General features: G+C 41.4%; 1 protein-coding gene across 4 annotated transcripts in view; it reads left to right on the top strand.

Annotated features, from left to right (window-relative positions):
- Nucleotides 1–23910, top strand: part of SHROOM2 (shroom family member 2) — a 359555-nt gene that overhangs the window by 99542 nt on the left and 236103 nt on the right. Inside the window, exon 1 of one of the 4 annotated variants that reach the window (XM_029604364.1) lies at nt 6419–6437. The exons of the other annotated variants lie outside the window; for them this stretch is intronic. The gene's annotated coding sequence lies outside the window, so the exon portion shown is untranslated. Of the gene's footprint in view, nt 1–6418; nt 6438–23910 lie in introns of those variants that run through there. 4 annotated transcript variants of the gene reach the window in all.

Here is a 23910-nt window from a genome sequence, read left to right as displayed (position 1 = left end):
TGGATCCACAGTGTTTATCCCACGCCCCTTTGAAGTCTTTCACAGTTTTAGACTTCACCACTTCCTCCGGAAGGGCATTCCAGGCATCCACCACCCTTTCCGTGAAGAAATACTTCTGACATTGGTTCTTAGTCTTCCTCCCCGGAGCCTCAGCTCGTGACCTCTGGTTCTGCAGATTTTTTTTCCGTCTGAAAAGGTTTGTCGTTGTCTTTGGATCATTAAAGTTTTTCATGTATCTGAAAGTCTGAATCATATCACCCCTGCTCCTCCTTTCCTCCAGGGTGTCCATATTTAGATTCTTCAATCTCTCCTCGTACGTCATCCGATGAAGATCCTCCACCTTCTTGGTCGCCCTTCTCTGTACCGCTTCCATCTTGTCTTTGTCTCTTTGTAGATACGGTCTCCAGAACTGAACACAGTACTCCAGGTGAGGCCTCACCAAGGACCTGTACAAGGGAATAATCACTTTCCTTTTCTTACTCGATATTCCTTTCTCTATGCAGCCCAGCATTCTTCTGGCTTTTGCTATCGCCTTGTCACATTGTTTCGCAGACTTCATATCATTAGACACTATCACCCCAAGGTCCCTCTCCTGCTCCGTGCACATCAGCCTTTCCCCCCCCATCGAATACAGTTCATTCGGATTTCCACTCCCCATATGCATGACTTTGCACTTCTTGGCATTGAATCTCAGCTGCCATATCTTCGACCACTCTTCCAGTTTCCTTAAATCCCGTCTCATTCTCTCCACTCCTTTCGGCGTGTCCACTCTGTTGCAGATCTTAGTGTCATCCGCAAAAAGACAAACCTTACCTTCTATCCCGTCCGCAATGTCGCTCACAAAGATATTGAACAGGACTGGTCCCAAAACCGATCCTTGCGGTACACCACTTAAAACCGCTCTCTCTTCAGAGAAAGTTCCGTTTACCATCACACATTGTCTTCTGTCCGTCAACCAATTTGCAATCCAGGTCACCACCTCGGCCCTCACTCCTAAGCTTCTCATTTTATTCACCAGTCTCCTGTGCGGAACCGTATCAAAAGCTTTGCTGAAATCCAAGTAGATGACATCGAGCGCTCTTCCTTGATCCAATTCCTTGGTTACCCAGTCAAAAAAGTCAACCTCATCAGACAAATGGTTCCACAACTCCTCGGCTTGTTGAGCAGTGCAGAGAGCAGGCAGAGAGAGGTAAATAATCGTAATATCCCACCACCATATCTTCTAATCATAGGTTGATATACAATAGAAAAACACAAAGGGCAGATTTATGAGAGCAATATCCATTCCAAATGGTTCAACCACATTTCTGTAATACAGAACAGATCTACTGCCTACTTAAGATCACGTCATAAAGGATTTTATAATTTAAGTTGCATATCCTGAATGTATGATAAACCACCTAGCCCTAGTTTCTCTAAAATTGTGCATAACGCTGCCACGAGAAAAAGAATTCCCTACCTGTCTTCTGCACATATCGTGGACAGTAACGCAGAACTATTCATATGTTTTTCCTCACTCTCCACCTTCCTTCCTTCCTGAAATATCTGGTGTCTTTCAATAAGCCTTGAAGATAGAACTAGCACACTCCAGGGCTGATATGTGTATTGGCTAATTCTGCGTGGTCCCCCCAGCTCCCCTTCTCATTGTCCTGGAAATTAATTTTTACTTTGAAACTTTCTGCATGTTTAAGCAGTTGCCTTCATTTTTAATTTCCATCTGTGTCTGGAGTAGTTGTAGAGTTTGCTAGCATTCCCCTTTACTTGATGCTTGTAACTGATATCTTACAATCCTAGTTACATTCTGCATGCTTTCTTAGTTAGCTTAAGCTTCAGGCTTTTGGTTTCGAAAAGATCTTAATTTCCTGGCATAACTTATCCCACATATGATACTCATTCTTTCACTCTGGTTTTTTGATTGCCTGGAGGTAGATTTTTTTGTTTCTTAAGCTAATCAGTGGGGACATTATGTTTTGTTTTTGTTCACTCTGAGTCTTTTTATTGGGTCTTTGCTTCAGGATATATATGCTTACTAACCATTTCCATTGATTAGCATTGTTTAAAAACTGCATTGTAGCATATTACAGTTTCTAATGAAAGAAACTCTTGATGTGGTGTGGGACCAACCAACTTGATCCCTTCCCCTGTGGCCCTAGAAATTTTAAGTATCTGTTCTTCTTATCCTCAAGTCTTAGCACCTCTTCAGTCAAGGTTCATCTTGGACCATTGCCTATCACTAGCAGGTGGATGGAGCTCAGATCTCTCTCCACTTTGCGGTATCAAAATTCATGAAAGGACAGTGACATCCCAAGACTTATAGTAAACTTTGGTTCCTCAGTGGAATCCTAGCTCAACTCATGAAACCTTCTTTCAAACCTCTCAACAGCAGACTTGAAAATAATGTTTCTCATGGCCTTCACTTCTGCATACAGAGTAAGCAAGCTGTATATAGGCTATGGGTTTATATTCACCATACCATCAGGTTTTTTTTTTTATAATAGGGTGGTTCTGCAACTAACCCCATTCCTTCTGAAAAGGGTATCTGTGTTCCACGTTAGTCAAACTATAATGTGACTAATTAAACTATTCTTTCCAGGGCCGCATGCACACGAAGGAAATACTCTTCACTGGTAAGAGAGCCCTGGCATATCACCCAAAGAGGACTCAACCTCACTGTCAAGCATCTCAACTGTTTGTGTACTTTGATTCCAATAAATTGGGGGAAAACAATTGCTAATTGAACTCTGTCAAATTGGCTAGCATATCAAATAATACAAGGGTGGCCAACTCCATTCCTCAAGAGCCACAAACAGGCCTGGCTTTCAAGATATCCACAATGAATATGCATGAGAGAGATATGCATGCACGGCCTCATTATATGCAAATCTATCTTATGCTTATTCATTGCGGGTAACCTGAAAACCCATCTTGTTTGTGGCTCTTGAGGACTGGAGTTGGCCACGCCTAGTATACTGTCCTCACTGGCATACAATTTACAGTCTCTGTCAAGACTCATTGAGTAAAAAACATGGTGATTTCTCTGGCCCACTTCCATTGAAGACATTGCAAAGCTGCTACTGGGTTGTCTGTTCACACCTTCACATCCCACCACTGACTGGACAGCAGGTCCTGAGGAGACAGTAATTTCAGACAAGCTGTTCTGTGCAGTCTGTTCACCCAGTAGTCTGCTCTCCATTTGGTGGGCCAGGTTCTCTTTCAGTAATTGCTCCATTTACAGCCCTTAGCTTTGATCGTCCCACATGTTTCTGGCTAATCTTGCCTGCTTGTCGATAAGAGAAAGCAAGTTTGCATATCTGTAAATAAGGTTCTTCATAAACAGTAGGATGAATTAGCTATACTTAATTCCCACCTGCCTCCCTGGTGAGACGCCCATATCGCTTAAGCTCTGGAAGAGACTGAGGGGCTCATGAGAATGCTTGCACATGCAGGAACGCTCATGCAATTTCAGTAAAGTCTTTAATGAGCCCTGGCAATGCCATCGGATGACATCAGCCACTTGTTATGGCTAATTCATTGTGCTACCTACAGGTTTACAGGTAAGCAGACTTGCTTTGTTTGTTTGGCCCTGTATCTTATGATCCAATAAAGATGTATCTGTGCCTGGCCCGATAAAGTTCAATCTTTATAAAGTTGTTGTGTAGCTGTGATGAGAAATAAGGAGGTGGTGTATCCATAATAAGCAGATTATGTTTGTGCATTCCAGTCAAGAATTTCATATGTTTTGACATCAAACGCAGCATAAACCTACAGTCCCCCTTGTTCACTGCAAAATTCATAGAAATGGAAAGTAGGTCGATTGTCCTTACTATAATAGCACAGAACAGCTGGTGCCTTTTTTTCCCTAGAATTTTCCTACTTCTAAGAAAGGGGTTCGTTCTCTGGAATCAGATTGGACTGGGGTTGGCCTTACAGGAGGGAATATTTTTTGGCAGAAAGTGTGGTGGAGGCAAGGAACAGCTTTCCGGTGGAGATGGTAGGGGCAGAAATGGTAATGAAATTCAAAAAGGCAGTGGGACAAGAACAGAAGACCCTTCTTAGTGGTAGAGTTTGCTTGAATAGGGTGCGTGGATAAGGTCAAAGACAGAGTTAGGGTCTGTGACATTGCAGTAGGTAGGGAAAATGGGCAGGCTAGATTATCTTTCCGACTTTATCATGCTCTCAGTTTCTACTTCTATAACAATATGACCGGTTATGTACTATAAAGATTGATATACCAGCTTTTAGCAGTTAGGGATGTTAAATGGTAACATAATAATAATAATAGTCTGTCCTTACCTGCTGCCATGACAGGGGTAGTGAGTCAGGTTTCCTGCTTGCGTATTCCAAGTCCAGCTGACATCACGCTGTCCTCCTATACAGGGCTCCCTGTCAGCTAAAAAAAAATGCTGCTTCCCCTTGTATCCCCTCATTTAAATGGATAACCATTTACATTTTTGTCATGTAAATGGTTAACTTTTAAATTATATTTATATCCTTAATAGGAGTAGAGATTTAGATGAAAAATAACATGGATTAGATGGGCAGCTGGTCCACCAGGGCCATCCTTGGGGAGGGACTTGAGACAATGGAGTAGCTTTGCACACAATTGCCCACATTTTCAAAGGCCTGTGCGCATAAAATACGGGGTTTTCGTGTGTGGCTGAGCCTTGCGCACCGTGCACATTTTAAAACAGGACCAGCCACACATGTAAATCCCGCTACGCACACAAGAGCCAGGCCTCTCCAGGGGGGTGGAACAGGGGGCGGGGTCTGGGTGGGACAGGAGGGGCGAGCCAGGACAGCGCCATTGTACACTGTCCCAGGGAAGCGTGCACTGGCAGCCGGCCAGCGCACGTACCTTGTTTCTGCAACAGAGGAGCAGTAAGTAGAAAAAAAAAAAAAAATTTGGGTAGCTAGGTAGGTGTTAGCGGATGGGGTGGAGAGGGGAAGGGGAAGGAAGGTTAGGGAGTTAGGTGGTAACCCCTCAATTGGAGTGGACTGGGAGGGACCTGGGGGAGGCCCAATTGCGTCACCACGTATATTTAGAGAAAATCCCCCCCCCCCCTCCCCGTGCACCACCCACACATGCGCATGTGGATTTTAAAATCCAGCGTGAATGTGCTCGCGGCCATCAGATTTTATAACATGCACGCCCAGTGTTATTTCTTTCTCCTGAGGCCAGTGGTCCAGTTTTGGCAGCACGCTCTGCAGAAGCTACCTATCAACTCTATGACAAGAGGAAACAGGGGCAGAACCTCCCACTCCGATTTGTCACTCTTCATACCCTCTGCCAACCCTTTTGTACCCCCTCCCCCCCACTCATCAACCAGGACAGGGGAGGGGAGAGCCTGCTCCAGTAGGTTCAGACTGGAGCAATCCTTAGAGTCAATCCTGCAGTCCACAATCCCAAAATTAGCAACAAAATGAGAAAAAAGCAGATGACCTAGCATTCCGCAACAGGAAGAGTTTTGCAACAGAATGTTAACATATTTCTGGTAGTAAATTATATGTTGTTTATAAAGGTCACTTGAAAGCTACACCACATTTAATGACGTCACCTTACCATGTTATCCTCATCACATGAAGAAATCTGGTGTTGTCTAGATCGCAGAGCCCATTCATATGCAAGAAAGACAAATGTATTGCTGTTAAAGTTGGTAGATAATTTTGCTGAAAATTGGTTATGATTCTGTAGTTGCAGAATCACCCTAATTGCAGAATTCATGGCAATCTGCAAATAAAATTACTTTGACTGTACTGCGCGAAGAGACAGGAGAGTAATGGAGGCTAAAACTAGTATATGAAGCAAACAATAAACAGTTTTTCCTTTTTGTCCTGCAGATCAACCCAGACAAGTGGGTTATGTCCCTTGGCCACAGATGAGGCAGAGTCAAAAGCTCAGATTTGACTTTCATCCTCCCTATAAGGGTCTGGTGCTGCCTTCAGCTCTTTAGTATCCAATTCCAAAGCTAAAACCACTGAAAGCTATTGTTAGTTTTGATTAATCCCACCTGAGATTGGTACTGCATAGGTAAGTCCCACTTGTCTGGACTGGTTCAGTTAGGACAATCAGCAGGTAAGAACCTGACAGACCAGTCCAGAGCCAACCTGGTTTTAAAAATATGGCTCAGGATTCAAGGAAAGACATCTAGCAGGTAAGAACCTAACTAAACCAGCCCAGACAAGTGGGAGTAACCTATGCAGTACCAATCTCAGGTGGGAGATACACACATACTTATAGAGATTAGTGAAAGGAGTGCCTTTTTCCCATCAAGGAAATGCAGCCCAGGGAGAGAAGAGTGGATGTGATGCTCAGTCCCTTACTATTTCTTTCTTCATTACTGAAATTGTTTTTGGGTAATATCTTCTTTTGTTTTTCAGGGGAACCTTAACAGCAAGTATGTTGCTGTCCACGCTGAATTTCAGCAGCTGGCATAATTGTGAGTTTGATGTAGGGATTCTTGTTCCTGGGTTAGTAACCAGGGTATGAACTTTGTGATGGTATCAGTTTGGGTTTCCAAATCACATTATAACCAAAACCTGACAATTGCCGTCTGTGGTTTTACCTTTGGCATTGGATACTGAAGAGATGAGAGCAGCACCAGACCCTTTTAAGGGGAATGAAAGTCAGCTGTGAGCTTTTGTCTCTATCTCCATCTATCAGCTGGAGGACATATTGCACTTGTCTGAACTGGTCTGGCAGGACTCAAGGAAAGAGAATTAGCAGGTAAGAACTTAATTGAGCCTTCTGGCCTAATCTACTTCCCAACTCCAGATTGCAATCAGAGCAATAATACCTTGATTATGCAACCATTACTTTTTCAAGAATAATTTCACAACTCCTTTTAGTTTAAAAATTATATGTTTTTCTCCCATTTTGCGAACTGGGAGATAATTTACTGTATGGATACATTCAGAAGCAAAGAATTTGAGAGAACTTGCAAATTTCAAAAATGTTTTGATTTTCCACATAACATGGACCACTCCCCCCCATTAAAGATTTATAAATTTAGCTTTTGTTCTGACCTGATGAAGGGAGTGTAACTCGTTAACGCAAGTCAAGGCATGTAATGTTAGTCCAGTAAAAACGTATAACTTTATATGTTTTTTCGTTGACTTTCTACTGTATTTCTCAGCATAAATTAGAAAAATATTGAAAATATGAACAAATCTCCTAAAATGTAACTCTACAGTTAAAGTGCAAAGTAAAGTTAATTAATTAAACTGAGGTTTTTAAAAAAGTGCTTTTTTAGTGTTGCTTTAGGGAGAGAGTAAAAAGAGTTTCCGCAAGAAATTACACAAGTAAAACTGACCTTGTTCTCGCAGGGCTAGAATTCACTAAAGAATGTGTGTGTCTGCGCGACATAAAAGAAGGCGTTGGTCTATAGCCTACCAGCAGTGTTTTTATAAGAAGGGCCCATAAATTATGGCCTGCAATAAAAACTAACCATCCGGCTAAAATCAACTGAGAAGAATCTGGATTTACTCAGTTTATTATCCCAGCTGCAAAGAATCCTTGAGGCTGGTCGCTGTTTTTGTTTTCAAACCAGGACAGATTAAGTAAAACCAGAAGAGAAAAAGAACATTCCAGTTGACTGCATTCCTTCTCGTAGTCCACCTTCTACAAACTCACCTTGCCCATTAAGATTAGGTGGTAATTGACACCCCCCCCCCCCATTGCTGCTTTATTTCAACATGTGACAATATCAAGCAGGAAGTGTCGTTATGTCATCGTAATCAGCGGGGAAGGGGATGGAGAAGGTTTTCACATAGGTGTTTTCTGTAAGATCAGTGATATGTTCGGAGGGGCTTCTTGTTATGTTGTTTTACAAAACAAGTGTTACACTAACTGGAACAGAGCTGGTAAGCACCTTGCTAGGGACGGTCGGATAGGACATCACTGCAGGAGATTCCCAGCTTCCCTTTCAGGTCCCCAGCTTGACATACTGGTTTAGGGATCAACTGTAGGGATGCATAGACTTCTTAAAAAAAAAAAAGGAGAAAAAAAAGGTTTGTGAACCAAGGTTTATAACATAATGCCAGCTGCATTGAAAATCTACAGTAGGTTCATGTAAATCCACTATGCATCCACCTGATAGCAAAGTCTGCAGTGGATTTATGACTCTATTATAGCAAGACCAACTTGTGATTTCCCCAAACTCGGATATTGGTGAAGTTGAACCAGGTAGGCCGCTGTCTACCTAATTTGAGATCGACTGAGTTATTCCACATCCCTAGTCCTGTGTATACATGACCATGTCCATCTTTTTTTTTTTTTTTATCTATTATTAATATTCATTGCACAAAGTCCTGACGGAAACAAAGGCGACACAGTCAAATATTATCAGTGTAAACAAAACAAAATGAGAATGTACAAAATGCTTGCATATTTCTTATCTGTAAAGGGCTTACAGTGAAGACCATAGATGAGAAACAATTCTTGGGAAATTATTGACTATGCTAATTGGAGAATAAAGAACTGCTACCATTCTTGCTTTCCAGTTTGGGGGACACAGAGGCAGTATTATTGGATTAACTCTTGAAAGCTAATCACAGATGTATTGTTAAATGACAACTAATTGTACATCTATTGATCTATTTCCGTATATCCATGTGGACTGATGTGGTAGCCACGCTACTTCATTCTAATGAGCACATGGCGATGGCCTCTGCAGAGCAGGGTATTTACAAGTTATACTTGCATACTGAAGCTGTTAAATAAATAAATAAAAACCTTAGGGTGGTTTATCCTGAAAGATGTGCAGGTGACATAGCAGGCCCTTCTGTAAACATGTCTGCAATTTACCATTTGTCCTGGTCTGACAGGTGGCTGTAAACTGAGATAAAGGGTGCAGGTGTTAACCTTGTTCTAGAACTGAAGGTCAGGCTTCTACATTTTTTTCCCCTATATTTGTTGTTTCCTATAAGGGAGAGTCTATTGTCTGTAACTCTTTCTATATTTTTGGGGACTCAACCTACATTAATACTCTTGAACAATCATTAATTTATTATTTAATATGATTTTTAAAACCTGATTCTTTAACTTTTTAAAATTCTTTTGAAGACCTGTAAAGAGCATTTAGAGGCTGGTTCAGTCTATCCATCCAGAGGTGTGCTAACTTCCCATACCGTGCACTGATCGGATTCAAGCTTGGGGCAGGGGGAGATCCACCATGGTCTTCAGTATAGGGTAAATTGAAAACCACGAGGAAGTCCATACAAGTGCATGATTCTTTCCTTGTTTAAAATAGACAAAAACTAGGAATTGGTACACTGAGAAATTTTGAGAGACATGCACAGGAATCCTTCAGGGTTATTTCTACAGTGCCTCACTCCATTGGGGAAGTATACAATTTATTTTATTTAATTAAATCCTTGCTAGACTATTTCTCCAATCAAAAATATTGACCACCCAGAATGATGTACAAAGTGAAAACTGTCCAATTGAAGTTTTGCACTCGTGTGCAAACATGAAAGTATTTAAAGATAAAATCTTGAAGCTCTTTGCTCTATTGTCTTTATGAGTATTCTACATATACTGTTGATACTAAGAAAATAAGAACATGCCATACTGGGTCAGACCAAGGGTCCATCAAGCCCAGCATCCTGCTTCCAACAGTGGCCAATCCAGGCCATAAGAACCTGGCAAGTTCCCAAAAACTAAGGGGTAGATTTTCTAAAAGAGCGCCCACGCTTACGTTTGTTCACCCACCAGGCGCAAACAAAAGTACGCCATGCGTATCTTATAAAATCCGTGGTCGGCGGGAACAAGGGGGTGCACATTTGTGCAACTTACGCGCGCCGAGCCCCGCTCACTGCCCGTTCCCTCCGAGGCCGCTCCGAAATTGGAGCGGCCTCGGAGGGAACTTTCCTTCGGCCTCCTCCCCACCCCCCAGCCCTATCTACACCCCCCCCACCTTTGTCGACAAAGTTACATCTGCCTCTGGCAGGCGTAACTTGCGCACGCCCCCCGGAACGCCCCGAACGTCGCGCCGACCCCTGACACGCCCCCTAGCGAAGCCCCGGGACTTACGAGCATCCTGGGGCTTGCGCACGCTGCCAAGCCTATGCAAAATAGGCTCGGCGCGTGCAGGGGGGTTTTAAAAGGGTTACGCGCATAACTTATGCACGTAACCCTTTTAAAATCTACCCCTAAGTCTATCCCATGTTACTGCTGCTAGTAATAGCAGCGGCTATTTTCTACGTGAACTTAATAGCAGGTAATGGACTTCGCCTCCAAGAACTTATCCAATCCTTTTTTAAACCCAGCTACACTAACTACATTAACCACATCCCCTGGCAACAAATTCCAGAGTTTGTGAGTTGAGTGAAAAAGAACTTTCTCCAATTAGTTTTAAATGTGCCACAAGTGACAATGTACCACCTGCTGTAAATATGCTATATATTGTATCCCCACAAGCCAACTGTATCGTGTTCCTTGCTGTAAATAAGTTATAATTGCATAACCTGCTGTAAATAAGTTATATTGTACAACCTGTTCCAAACTCTCTCACCTCTGCAGCCTTGCTGCTGTAAATATCTCCCCTATAAATACCCCCCTACCCTTCTTTAGTTACGCCTCTACTTTCTCAGCTTCTATACTTTCATCCTACCTATCCCCCTCACTCCCGCCCTTTTTCGCACCTGCTCCCATACCCTCGCCCTGTTTATTGTAACTTTCCGCCTTTTTCAAGTTCTATTGTAAACCGGCGTGATGTGTCCCACGAACACCGGTATATTAAAAGCTGTTTAAATAAATAAATAAATAAAATAAATGCTAACTTCATGGAGTGCCCCTAGTCTTTCTATTATCCGAAAGAGTAAATAACCGATTCACATTTATCCGTTCTAGACCTCTCATGATTTTAAACACCTCTATCATATCCCCCCTCAGCCGTCTCTTCTCCAAGCTGAAAAGTCCTAACCTCTTTAGTCTTTCCTCATAGGGGAGCTGTTCCATCCTCTCTATCATTTTGGTTGCCCATCTCTGTACCTTCTCCATCGCAACTATATCCTTTTTAAGATGCGGTGACCAGAATTGTACACAATATTCAAGGTGCAGTCTCACCATGGAGCGATACTGAGGATTTATGACATTTTCCGTTTTATTCACCATTCCCTTTCTAATAATTCCCAACATTCTGTTTGCTTTTTTGACTGACACAGCACACTGAACCGATGATTTCAATTGGATCTAGGCATCCACTATGATGCATAGATCTCTTTCTTGGATGGTAGCTCCTAATATGGAACCTAACATTGTGTAACTATAGCATGGGTTATTTTTCTCTATATGCATCACCTTGCACTTATCCACTTTAAATTTCATCTGCCATTTGGATGCCCAATTTTTCAGTCTCACAAGGTCTTCCTGCAATTTATCACAATCTGCTTGTGATTTAACTACTCTGAGTAATTTTGTGTCATCTGCAGATTTGATTACCTTACTCGTCGTATTTCCTGTGAATGCTCTCCACTTTATGTATTCACCATTAATGCTCTGTATATATACCCCCCCCTCAAGTGGTCCTTTCCCCATCCCCCTTTTAAAAGTTATACCCCTCCAAGTTCCTACTACCCTGTTCAATGTATCAACCTTTGAGTTCTGTGTAAACTGGCATGATGTTTTTGCATACTGAAAAGTACAGGTCCCAATACAGATCCCTGAGGCACTCCACTGCCCACTCCCTTCCACTGAGAAAATTGTCCATGTAATCATACTGTTTCCTGTCTTTTAGCCAGTTTGTAATCCACGAAAGGACATCGCCACCAATCCCATGACTTTTTACTTTTCCTAGAAGCCTCTCATGAGGAACTTTGTCAAATGCCTTCTGAAAATCCAAGTACACTACATCTACCGGTTCACCTTTATCCACATGTTTATTAACTCCTTCAAAAAAGTGAAGCAGATTTGTGAGGCAAGACTTGCCTTGGGTAAAGCCATGCTGACTTTGTTCCATTAAACCATGTCTTTCTATATATTCTGTGATTTTAATGTTTAGAACACTTTCCACTATTTTTCTTGGCATTGAAGTCAGGCTAACCCGTAGTTTCCCGGATCGCCTCTGGCGCCTTTTAAATATTGGTGTTACATTAGCCACCCTCCAGGTACAATGGAAGATTTTAATGATAGGGCGAAGAGGGCACTTAAGATGTAAGAACTGGATATACCAAGGGCCCTTAATCTATGACCATCTATGTTTCTGTAAATATTAAAATGGCATGAAGAGGACAGGATTAGCCTGCCAGAAATAGTTTTCAAAGACATTTGCCCAGGTAACTAAACAGTCTCGATGTCTCGACGAATACCGGTATATAAAAAAACTTAAATAAATAAATAAATAAATACATTCTCCAGGCTGAAAACTGCCTTCCCTTCAATGGCCAAAGGTTTCCCAGTATGTGTCTGCTTTTACTGCAGGGGATGTAAAGTGTGTGCAGGGATTTAATTCTGACGCAGTTGCATCCCCTCTGGCTCTGAGTTTTTTCAAAAGGAAACTCCATGGGGCATTCACTCTGAAAATTCGCTTGTAAATCCAGGGTCTTTTCTAATCAAGAAATATGTATGATAAGTTGCATAAATATTATTTTGGAGCACGCTATCAATGTTTTCCTTTTTTTTCTACTTATATTTTTATTGTGGAGATTTTGGATGGTTAAGTATCATCTATCAAACATTACAAATGCAGAATTTTTTTTATTTTTTTTTTTGCATACTAGTTCCTCCTTTTCCTAATAGCTCTGAGCTAGTTCTGGGATCCTAGTGCCATGAGCTTTCCTTCAGAGCTACCTGAGGATTTTTCCCCCCTATTTTTTCAATAATATTTCATTTTTCATAATACTCACATAGAATGAATATTAAAGATTTACAGCAGCCAACATCAACAAGAACCCCTCCCTCACCCTCAAGAACAAGCAAACATGGACTCTACATGGTTTGGCACTTCAGTTAGCAAATGACTATAGAAACAGAAAGCTTAATGGTTGAACCCATACCTAGTTCCTCTCATCATAACCTCTGAAGCTTTACTTTGAGATCATTTGACAAAAAGCAGATCTAAACAAACCGATGTGCTCCGTCAGGTTTAAGGTCTACTGTTTCAATTTCAGCTAGAGTTCCATTAATTCAGCTTTCCAGACATTTTTACATGGTGCTTCTCCCATCAATCATTTAAATAGAAACACTGTTTAGCCAACCAACAACATTTAAGAAGGAAATCCATTCACTTTTGGCAAGGCCTAAAGTATCCAAAATAATACCCAAGATACGCAAAGGGGGAAAAGTGACTTTCGAGATATAATATCCCAAATCTCTTGCCAAAATTATTGGAGCACGTCACGTTCCCAAAGATCATGGAAGAGGGATGCGGTCTCACATTGGCACTTTAAACGATGTGCGGAATTAGTCCTCCCTGCCCGGAAAGCCCAATAGGGAGAATAAATTCTTCTTTACATAATTCTAATTTGCAGCTCTCTCAGGAGAACCCATTCAGTGGATTGATATATCTTGATATTATTTTGTAACATCTCATCCTCAGTAATGTTAATGCCCAGGTCCCCATTTCAAGAAGCAGCCAAAGATTTTAATACAGTGTGACGTAATAGCGTGCAGAAATTTGTAAAGTGAAGATAACATATATTTACTCTTGCTGAAAAGATGCATCAATCTCTGGAAAGCATCTGATGTATATTGCTCTGTACGAAGTTTATAACTGTTTTGATTTGGAAATAGTACATGTGTTCGTGGTTCTCGAAACCTAATTTCTACTCACAGTACTCAAGAGAGTAAACGGTTTTAGTTTTAAGATCAATAAAATCGCTAATGTTATGATGACCCAACTCTGCCAGTTTCCAACATACATTATATTGATCCCCTGGAGGAAATGCAGGATTCTCAACCAACGGCAATCAAAAGATTTATTCCAGCATAAACATGTTTTCCTAAGAAACTTCAAAAGATTGCGTAGTCCTCACCAGCAGGGACACACCTAAAGAATAAGGCAAATCACTTGAAATACATATCGTATCTCCTTGGGATATAAAGTATCTTTTTCTGGTAATGGCAGAAAAAAAAATTTGTCCCACAGCCAATCATTCAGTAGTCTCATCAGGCTTGCTATGTTGTAAATTTGAAGTTAGGGGATCCTAGCCTGCCTTCCTCTTTCAAAACCAATAGATTTACAAGATTTAACCTTGCCTTTTTCCCTTTCCAAATAAACCTAGAACAAACAAGCTTGAGCAATCAACATTCTTTATGTCGTAACCTTACATCTGCAATGTATAACACAGTTTAGGGACCAAAATCATCTTTAATGCTATCCTCCTTGTGAATGATAAAGGGAAATGCAACCAACTTTGTATCCTGCTTCTAAATTCTTGAACTAAAGGAGGTTTGAGTAATTGCCAGGTTATTGTGGCCTGGATTGGCCTCTGTTGGAAACAGGATGCTGGGCTTGATGGACCCTTGGTCTGACCCAGCATGGCAATTTCTTATGTTCTTATTTAAAACATACCATTTCGCAGGATCCTTATGAATCATCTGCCCATTTTAAAGAAAAGTATTTCATCTCTCCCTCTTTCCCAGATTCCAAGATATCAAGTGCTTCTGATTTGTCCAGATTTAGTTCATAACCCAAAACTTGCCCATAATCTTAAAATAGTTTTAGCACCCATCCTAGGTTCACAGTAGCATCCAGTAAGAAAATAAGGATATTGCCTGCAAAAATCAAAGCCTTCAAAGTTGGACAGGGCTGTCCTGACGTCCCCAGATATGGCTTCCAATTGGAGATCACCAAAGGTTCCAGAGACAGAATAAAGGTTAAGGCGGTAACTTTTAAACAGGCATGTGAGCACATATGTGTGCACATTCATAAGCCTGCAACCAGGGACGCGGCCATTTAACATACGCGCATATATGCCTGACCGCACACACATGCATTCAATTTTAAGTGGACATGTGCAAATGCCACTTGTACCGCATAAGTGGAGGGACTTTAAACATACGTGCCAACACTATTACCTGTTTTACAGGTTTGTTCCCAGTTCACCCAGGTAAGGAATAGGACTTCCAAAGCCCTCCCCTGACCCTTAAAACCCTGCCGATCTGTCTGTCTTTATTTTATAACTTGCACATCATCCATAGCAGAAGTAATGTTACATGGCAGAGGACCCTGGTGTGCGCATGTGCACATAAGTCTTTACGCTCAGATTTCAGTGTGAAATCCAGAAACGTCTATGTCCCACCCAGACCCCATCCATGTCCTGCCCCTTTTTGGAACTTTTCATATGTGTGTATATGGGCGGCTTTTAAAATCCACTTGGTGCGCACCGGCCCGACTTGTGCACATATCTTTCAGTTTTGGCATGCGCCGGGCTTTTAAAATTAATCTTTAAGGCAATAAGGGACAGAACTCTATGTAACTAGAATATATCTGATCCACTTTCAGCTCCTGGATTAGTGTACAAGACATTAATATATTTAAGACTAGAGGATCATTAAATCCACATTTTTCTAAAGCAGCCTCTAAGAAGACCCTATCATGGACCTTCTCTGTGTCAAATCCAATAATCAGTGATTCCTTATATTTATTCTGATTACATTCCTCCAAGAAAACAAACAACTTTTGAATGTGAGTGCTAGATTGTCTCCCACAGACTAAATTAACTTGGCCCACATAAATTAAAAATGATTGACCAATACTTTGAAATATATTTTTATATCTAAATTTAACAGGGATATGGGCTTTTATGACCCAGTAGACATAGGATACTGCCCTGGTTTGGGAAGAACCATTATAGTAATCGTACGTAGAGATTCCGGCATACTGCCTAGAGTTGTCATCTCCTCAAATACAGCTCCAAGACTCTCTGCAAAATAAGATTTAAGAGATCTATAAAAATTTGAGGTAAGACTAACGGGTCCTGGAGATTTAAAATTGGGAAACTCTGAGAAGATGGATATGATTTCAGTAAGACTGATGGGAACACTGAGAGTCTCCAGTTGCGGAGTAAATAAGCAAGGTAGGTAACTTGTAGCTAGAAAGTCATGTATCTTCCCACAATCTAGGCTTTCAGCAGAATATAGAAAATTGTAAAATTCCCCAAAACATTCACAAATATCCTTTGAAGACATGACCTGCACTACATGGATCCAGTTGCTTGACAATTTACCTGTCTTGTTCCCCTAAAGGAAGAATCTGATTCAGTGAATTTTTATTTTTATTGTTATGCATACAAATTGAACAAGAATTTCTTGTGGTGTAACATGAGGAATGCAATTTAAAAAAATAAATAATGTAAACAAGGTACAAAAGATAAAGAAAAACAAGCATCCTCATACTATATTAGGAAAAAGGGAAGGGGACAAAGAAAAATAAGCAGATATATAATTACTTGAAATTAAGAAAAAAGCATAGAGAGAGAATACCGCCAGTATCACATTTATAAACTGAACGGTGAGAATAACTATTAAGGATGCAAATTCAAGAACGACTGCAGTTGGGATGGTTCATAGAAAATATAATTAACTTCTAGATGTCTTACAGAATATTTACATGGATATCTCAAAACAAATTGACCCCCCCCCCCCCCCTTAGATAAATAATACTTCAGAATGCTTAGAGAGGAATTTTTTTTCTACAAAGTTGAGTAACTCTGGTGAGATCAGGGTATATCCACATCTTCTCCCCATAGAATAACAGGGAATGATTACAAAAGAAAAACCTGAGAACATTGTTACGGTCAGATGAAAAGGCAAAAGATACCAATAGAGCCTCTATGCAAAATTTCAGTAGACTGGGAATTTTCAAGAATGTCCATTAAATCCAGAAGATTATCCTGAGGCAGATTCCCTTCAGGTGCTTGTTCACTTTGAGGCTAATAGTATTCCTTGGTAATCAGAGGCATCGCTGCATTAGGAATTTTTAAGGTTTAATTTCTAAATAAATCTACTGGGGAAATAAGCTTGATAACAGGAAAGTTTAATACCCTCAAATTAAGGGCACACAAAGAATTTTCAAGCTTCTTAGAGTATATCTGATCTGAAAGAACCAAATTTTGCTGAACTTTTTCCAAAGAAGAATCATGAATATCCAAGGCAGTCAGTTTAGTCTCATGGGAAGAAACCAAGTTCGTATTAAGAACAACTCATTTGTTGGTGTCCAGAGTAGCATTAGTAAGAGATGACATTGAGGTTTCCAAAGTCACTAAAGCTTGCCAGAGAGCCTCTAACATAATCACAGGGAGTCTGGTGAGGCCAGACTTACTAGCCGGGACGTTCACTGCATCGCCTCTACTAACAAAAACACCTTCCTCCAATCCAACTGAAGGGGCGATATCGGGGCTGAAGGCAGAGAAGCAGCAGTTCCAAAAACCCTGATATAGGGGAATTCTCTTCAGTGGTATGCAAAACTGCCCTAACAGGAGGAGAAACAAGACTTCCTGCCTTCTCTGTGGACATATGCAATGAACTCGAAACTCCCTAACTCAATTCTGGGGAGACAGGAGACATATCAGACGGCAGCAACGCTCCATGGAAGGAAGGAGAAGGTGTCGCCGGTGCTCCCGGGCTAAGGGAGATCTCATTAGCCAGCAGGGGCAACTTCCGCAATGGTCATTGCAACCGGGACTTCAGCTAATGTTATGGCAAAAAAAAACCTCTATCCGGGATTGGTGCAAGTCAAACGAGGGAGAACCAGTAATGTTCTCCCTCAACTTGGCTTTCCACTTGGTGTGAGGCATTTAAAGAAAGGTAATTCAGAAAACAGGTAAATGGAGAGAGAGGCTCTGAGCGTGTTTCTCACTTGGCGGCCATCTTGTCCTCTCCATCTTAATGAATTTAATGAGGAAGGAGCATGCAGGACTAGTTTATCATTTAAAAGGCGTTGTGTTATCTTACACTTTTCAGTCACAGAGTCTGTGTAAGGGCCCAACATTCCTTTCTGTGCAACCAAATCTAGAATTGATTATATACTAATTTCAGAATGGCTTTTCCCTAGAATTCCAGATGTTACGGTTCAAGCATAAATCATCGCAGATCATTTTCCAGAAACATGTACCTTGGAAAGAGACTTTGTGAAGGGATGGGGTGGAAAATGCCAGCTTGGTTAAATAGAGATAAGAATTTCCCCAAACTTTTAGAAAAGAAGTGTCTCGACTATGAATTTCACAATGCCTCCCATAGGGTCAATCCTACTCTTTTTTGGGAAAGGGCATAGGCTATCCTTAAGGGAGACATTATTAGCTACTTATAGCCAAAAAGAGGGATGATATTTTGACTTTACCCAGTAGATTTTGTCACATGAACTGGAAAAGTGTGTAAAATCTCTCTCCATAGATTTCAATAATCTCCATACATCAACCAGCTGCAGCTGAGCACAGAGAAAATGAAGCCTTTAGTACCTCAACTCCAGTGGCAGAATGTTTATCCAGTTGGGGATCTCTAACACAAAATTATCTTGGCAGGTCCAAGGGATGCTATCTGAGAAGCAATTTGAGTAAAAAATGAGTGGCTACACTTAGTGCATATATAGAGGATAAAATCATGGGTTCCCCATTTAACTTAACTGCCAGAATAATAAACTGGCCTTTAGGGTCTGAAATAGTTTTTTCCATTTGAAAATAAATGTTGCAATGTAACAATATAGCAGCTTGGCCACTGATCTTCTCCTTTATTTATGTTCTTTTTCTGACAGTCTCTTGAAAAACCAGTACTTCTGAATCTATTCAGATGTGATAAGACCTGTTTTCTCTTAATTTCCAAGTTCCAGGTTCTACAGTTAATCCGTGTCACCATGCCAAAGATCAGGTGCCTAAAATAACAAAGTACATCTGCCCACAACCCTCAAAATTCTACTATGTCCCAGTATGAGCAGTGGCCCCCTGTGTCCAGCAACTAATGACATATTTGAACATTATGTGACTACTAATTTTTGACTGTGCCTTCCAAAACATGTTGCTTGTTCTCCCAACTCCACCCTTCAACCCAACCTCTAGGCCCTCCCCAATCCTCAACCATCCCCAGAAACATGAAAATCAGAACGACCTCCATGCTCGAGGACAGGAGTCAGTTAACATGTGTTTGGGTGCCATCTCCCAAAATCCAGCAAACAAACCAGATAATATACTGTCCCTGCAGTCATTTGAAATTTAACCAAGCAGCAAGGTACAGAAGAAAACAGCAATTCAGTCTTGCAGTAGCATATCAAGGAAAGTATTGGCCAAACATGCATCAAAGCTGCTGTCGCACAGATTCCATCGGCACTGAAAGATGTAGAGCCAATGTCCTGGGCTTCTGTAAGTACAAAGCACTCAATCACTCAGCTCCCATTCACTTCGGTTTCCTGGAGTGCTAACTGAGCCAGGGGCATCAGGAATCAACAGGGATTATAGCCGTGACTCTTAGATTTGTTAATTCCTCTCCGGATGAGTCTCCATATGTTAGCCAGTCACTCTGACAGGCTGGCATAGAGAAAAAGCACACATTTCAATAGTACAGTAAGTGAAACTGAAAGCTCGCTCAGAAGAGCCACGTTGTGAAGCTCCGCACCACCAAAAGGTTCTCATGAAGAATCGTAGTCTGGGGCTGAGCAGCACAGTGCACCATTATCCAACTGTCCAAACTGAGCCAATCATAGCTTATCTGCAAACACAGGGACCACAGGAACATTTGTAATCTTTTCTTTTTATGAGAAACAATCAGAAACCAAACAAAATACAGACCGCCATATCTTGGGCTACAAATCCCAACTCCAAAGCGCAGTGTCTTCCTGTGCACCAGCCGCCATTTTCCGACTCATCAAGAAATATTTTTGCTAAATTTACAGTCTCAAAAAAACTGGGTCTTACCACCGTGCCAAATCCTCAACGTCGTGGGATGACTCTATAACTAGCCAACGGCTATGGACAAACGGAGTTTCCGGACCGGACAAAGCCATCACGCACCAACCCCTGCCAATCACCTCAACTAATCCATTCCAGCCACAATACAGCACCCTTTACTAACCCCCAGCGTCCATCAAAAACAAATCAGCATTCAATCCAGCCCTCACAGCATCCACTCCAGCAATTCCAGCATCCACTCCAGCAGTTCCAGCATCCATCCTAGCAGACTCTGAACGTACCCAGTTTTATCCGGCGACCGGGTACGTACCCAGTTACAGACGTACCCCTATTCATAACCCTAGCAAATCAACATACAATGATACACAGCTACTCCATCCCCATACTCAAAAGAAAACCCAGAAATAACTCTCCACCAGACCCCATTCAGACACCCAGACAACAAAGACTCATCAACATCATGACATCTCCCATTACACAACTTCTAGGCCTCTCATTATTCACTTTAACCTTATTCAATGCACAGTCACTTTCCAAAAAAATGCACCATCTCAATGATTACCTTATTGACAACAACCCTGACATATGTGCAATAACAGAAACCTGGTTAAAACCCACTGACATATCATTAATAAACCAACTTCCAACACAATCCTTCGACCTTTTCTCAATACCTAGACCGAAAAAGAAAGGAGGAGGAATTCTACTTGCTGCAAAAAAACAATTGGGCATAACCCTACAACTATCATACTCCACTTCAAAACTAGAATGCTCCATATTCAAATCTCAACATCTACAAATATTCCTCATCTACGCCACACCAGGAACTCTAGAGGCTAACCCCTCCCCTCTAATAGAGATGATAGCCAAACACTTAAATTCAGACAAACCAACCATCATATTGGGAGACTTCAACATTCACGTGGACTCCATCCCTCAATCCACTAACTGCGAAACCTTCCTCACCTCCCTCAGTCACCTTGGATTCTCACAAATAATCAACGGGCCCACTCACAAAGCAGGTCATACATTAGACCTCATATTTATCAACGAGAGCTGGTCCATCCATACCAATCCCACCTGCACGCCAATCCCCTGGTCAGACCACCAGATCATAGACACAACCCTCAAAATGAAAAACACACCACCTACAAACATCTCCAAAACCATCATTCATTTCAGGAAACCATGCTCACTGGAGTTACTCACCGAACAATGCTCTAAAGATCTCAAACAAATAGACCTCTCAGACGCCAACACAGCCACCTCTTCATGGATCAAACTCACGAACAAAATAGCGGACCAACTCTGCCCAACCTCCTCAAAAACAATCCAACCGGCAAGAGACAACAGAAAACCGTGGTTCACCCCGGAACTCAAAGCCCTAAAACAAAAACTACGAAACAAAGAACAAAGCTGGAGAAACAACCCCTCACCCACATCCAGACTGGACTACAAAGCCACCCTCAACACCTACAGAAACGCCATACACAAAACAAAAAAGGACTTCTATGCAAAAAGAATTCATAACTTCATCTTCGACTCTAAAGCTTTATTCTCTTACGTTTCATCCCTCACCAAACCAATGCCACCTTCCATTCCAGACCAACTAGCACTCAGCAAAGCCAACGAATTAGCCACTTACTTCAAGACAAAAATCTCAAACCTTACTAGCTCCCTTACAACCCATCAAACCCTTCCAACACCTCACAGCACATACCTACCCACGCTGAATTCTAGTCTAGAGACATTCGAGCCCACATCAGCCATGGAGATCGAAAATCTACTTAAAAAAATTAAACCATCTTCACATCCCTCGGACCCACTCCCTACTAATCTGCTCACCGCCATCCCTAGCACCGTCGCAAAACCTATTGCGGAAATCATCAATACCTCTCTAGCCATGGGCACAGTTCCTAATCAACTAAAACTTGCAATCCTCAAACCCCTACTGAAAAAACCAACTGCATCACCCACAGACCCAGCCAACTTCAGACCCATTGCAAACCTGCCCCTGATCTCCAAACTCATGGAAAAAGCCGTAAATAAACAACTTTCCGAATATCTCGAGGAGCACAACATTCTTTCCCCTGCACAATACGGTTTTCGTAAATCACTAAGCACAGAGTCCCTTTTGCTTTCTCTCACTGATAATTTACTTTTGAACCTGGAGAAAAAACAGTCATTCTTACTGGTCCTGTTAGACCTATCATCAGCGTTCGACACGGTAAATCACTCACAACTACTAGAACAATTATCAAACATAGGAATCAAAGGCACAGCTCTCAGTTGGTTCAAATCGTTCCTATCAAACAGGTTTTACAAGGTCAGAATTAACAACAAGGAATCTGACCCCATCCTATCAGACCAAGGTGTACCACAAGGTTCATCCCTCTCTCCCACCCTGTTCAACATTTACCTCCTCCCCCTCTGCCATCTCCTATCACAACTCAAGCTTACTCATTACCTCTATGCAGATGACATCCAGATCATCATCCCCATCACAGAATCAATTCAAAAAACCTTCGACTACTGGGAGAATTGTCTTCAACCAATTAAACATCTACTCTCCAGCCTGAACCTGATTCTAAACTCCAGCAAAACAGAGTTGCTACTGATTTCTCACAAACCAAACACCCACGTACCCAGCCTGGCACAAAACATGGAGCTCTCTGCAGACGTCAGGAATCTAGGAGCATGGCTTGACAACCAACTTAACCTAAAAAAATTCATTAACACAACCACCAGGGATTGCTTCTTTAAACTACAGGTCCTAAAGAAACTAAAGCCACTCCTTCACTTCAATGACTTTCGCCTCGTTCTTCAATCCATTATTTTTTCGAAACTTGATTACTGCAACTCAATCTTACTTGGCCTCCCCTCTAACAGCATCAAACCCCTACAGATGGTACAAAATGCCGCAGCCAGAATCCTAACTAACACTAACAGAAGAAACCATATTACCCCCATCTTGAGCAACCTCCACTGGCTACCCATTAAACAGAGAATCCTATATAAAACCTTAACCATCATTCACAAAGCAATCCATAACGCCGCACCTATATCTCTACAAATTCAACTTCGGCCACACTTATCTTCTAGACCCATCAGAAACGCCTACAAAGGCACATTAGTCGCAGCTCCTGCCAAATCAACACTAAGAAAAAGAGCTTTCTCCACTGCAGGACCACACCAATGGAATGCGCTCCCACCAGACCTACGACTCGAACCCAATCTACCAGAATTCAAAAAAAGGTTAAAAACCTGGCTCTTCAGGCAAGCATTCCAATTCCCAGAGTGTAACTAAGCACCTCCTCCTGACTTTCAGATCCAACCATTGTAGGGTGTCACGAATTGCTTGACACTTAATTTCTTACACTTAATTTCTTACACGTACTTGCTTGACACTTGCTTCACACTTAATTTCTTACACTTAATTTCTCACATGTACTTGCTTAGTCGCAATGCCTATTTAACAGTCATTTAACAGAGGACATATTATATAACCGTTTACTGCAGTCGATATACGCTACTAAAGTCCATTGTAAAAAGGGGAACACACACATACCATTCAAAACACGAACAAGGTTATTTATTATTTGTTAAATATTATTGATACTCTCATTGTTCCTTGTAATAATGTTAATGTTAATGTTCATTGGTTGATTGTTATTGTTCAATGTTCTATGTAAAAAACCCCGGTCTAACCTCCCAGACCAGGGCAACCTTTTTGTTACATGTAAACCGGATTGATTTGTATTGCATACAGGAATTCCGGTATATAAAAATTAAAAATAAATAAATAAATAAATATTGTAATGCAAATGTACTAGCTCAGAGCACACTAGCACAAACTCCCTCTGCTTCATAGAGGCAGGATTTGAATAATCTTGGAATATTAGTATATGTTGATTTTGGTATTTTAGATCTTTTTTTCTCAGAGTAAGCTTGCAAAATGATAAACTTATGAGCGCAATTCAGCAATTTTGCAGTTACTACATGTGGCTTTACTCGCCCGGCCTACATATTGCCCAAGCAATGGATGCACTCAAATTCCATTTTCCTCTGGTATTC

The sequence above is a fragment of the Rhinatrema bivittatum genome, chromosome 5, assembly GCF_901001135.1.
Source record: "Rhinatrema bivittatum chromosome 5, aRhiBiv1.1, whole genome shotgun sequence".
Lineage (NCBI taxonomy): Eukaryota > Metazoa > Chordata > Amphibia > Gymnophiona > Rhinatrematidae > Rhinatrema > Rhinatrema bivittatum.
Note: the sequence above shows the minus strand (reverse complement) of the source record. Positions and strands in the feature narration are given on the sequence as shown.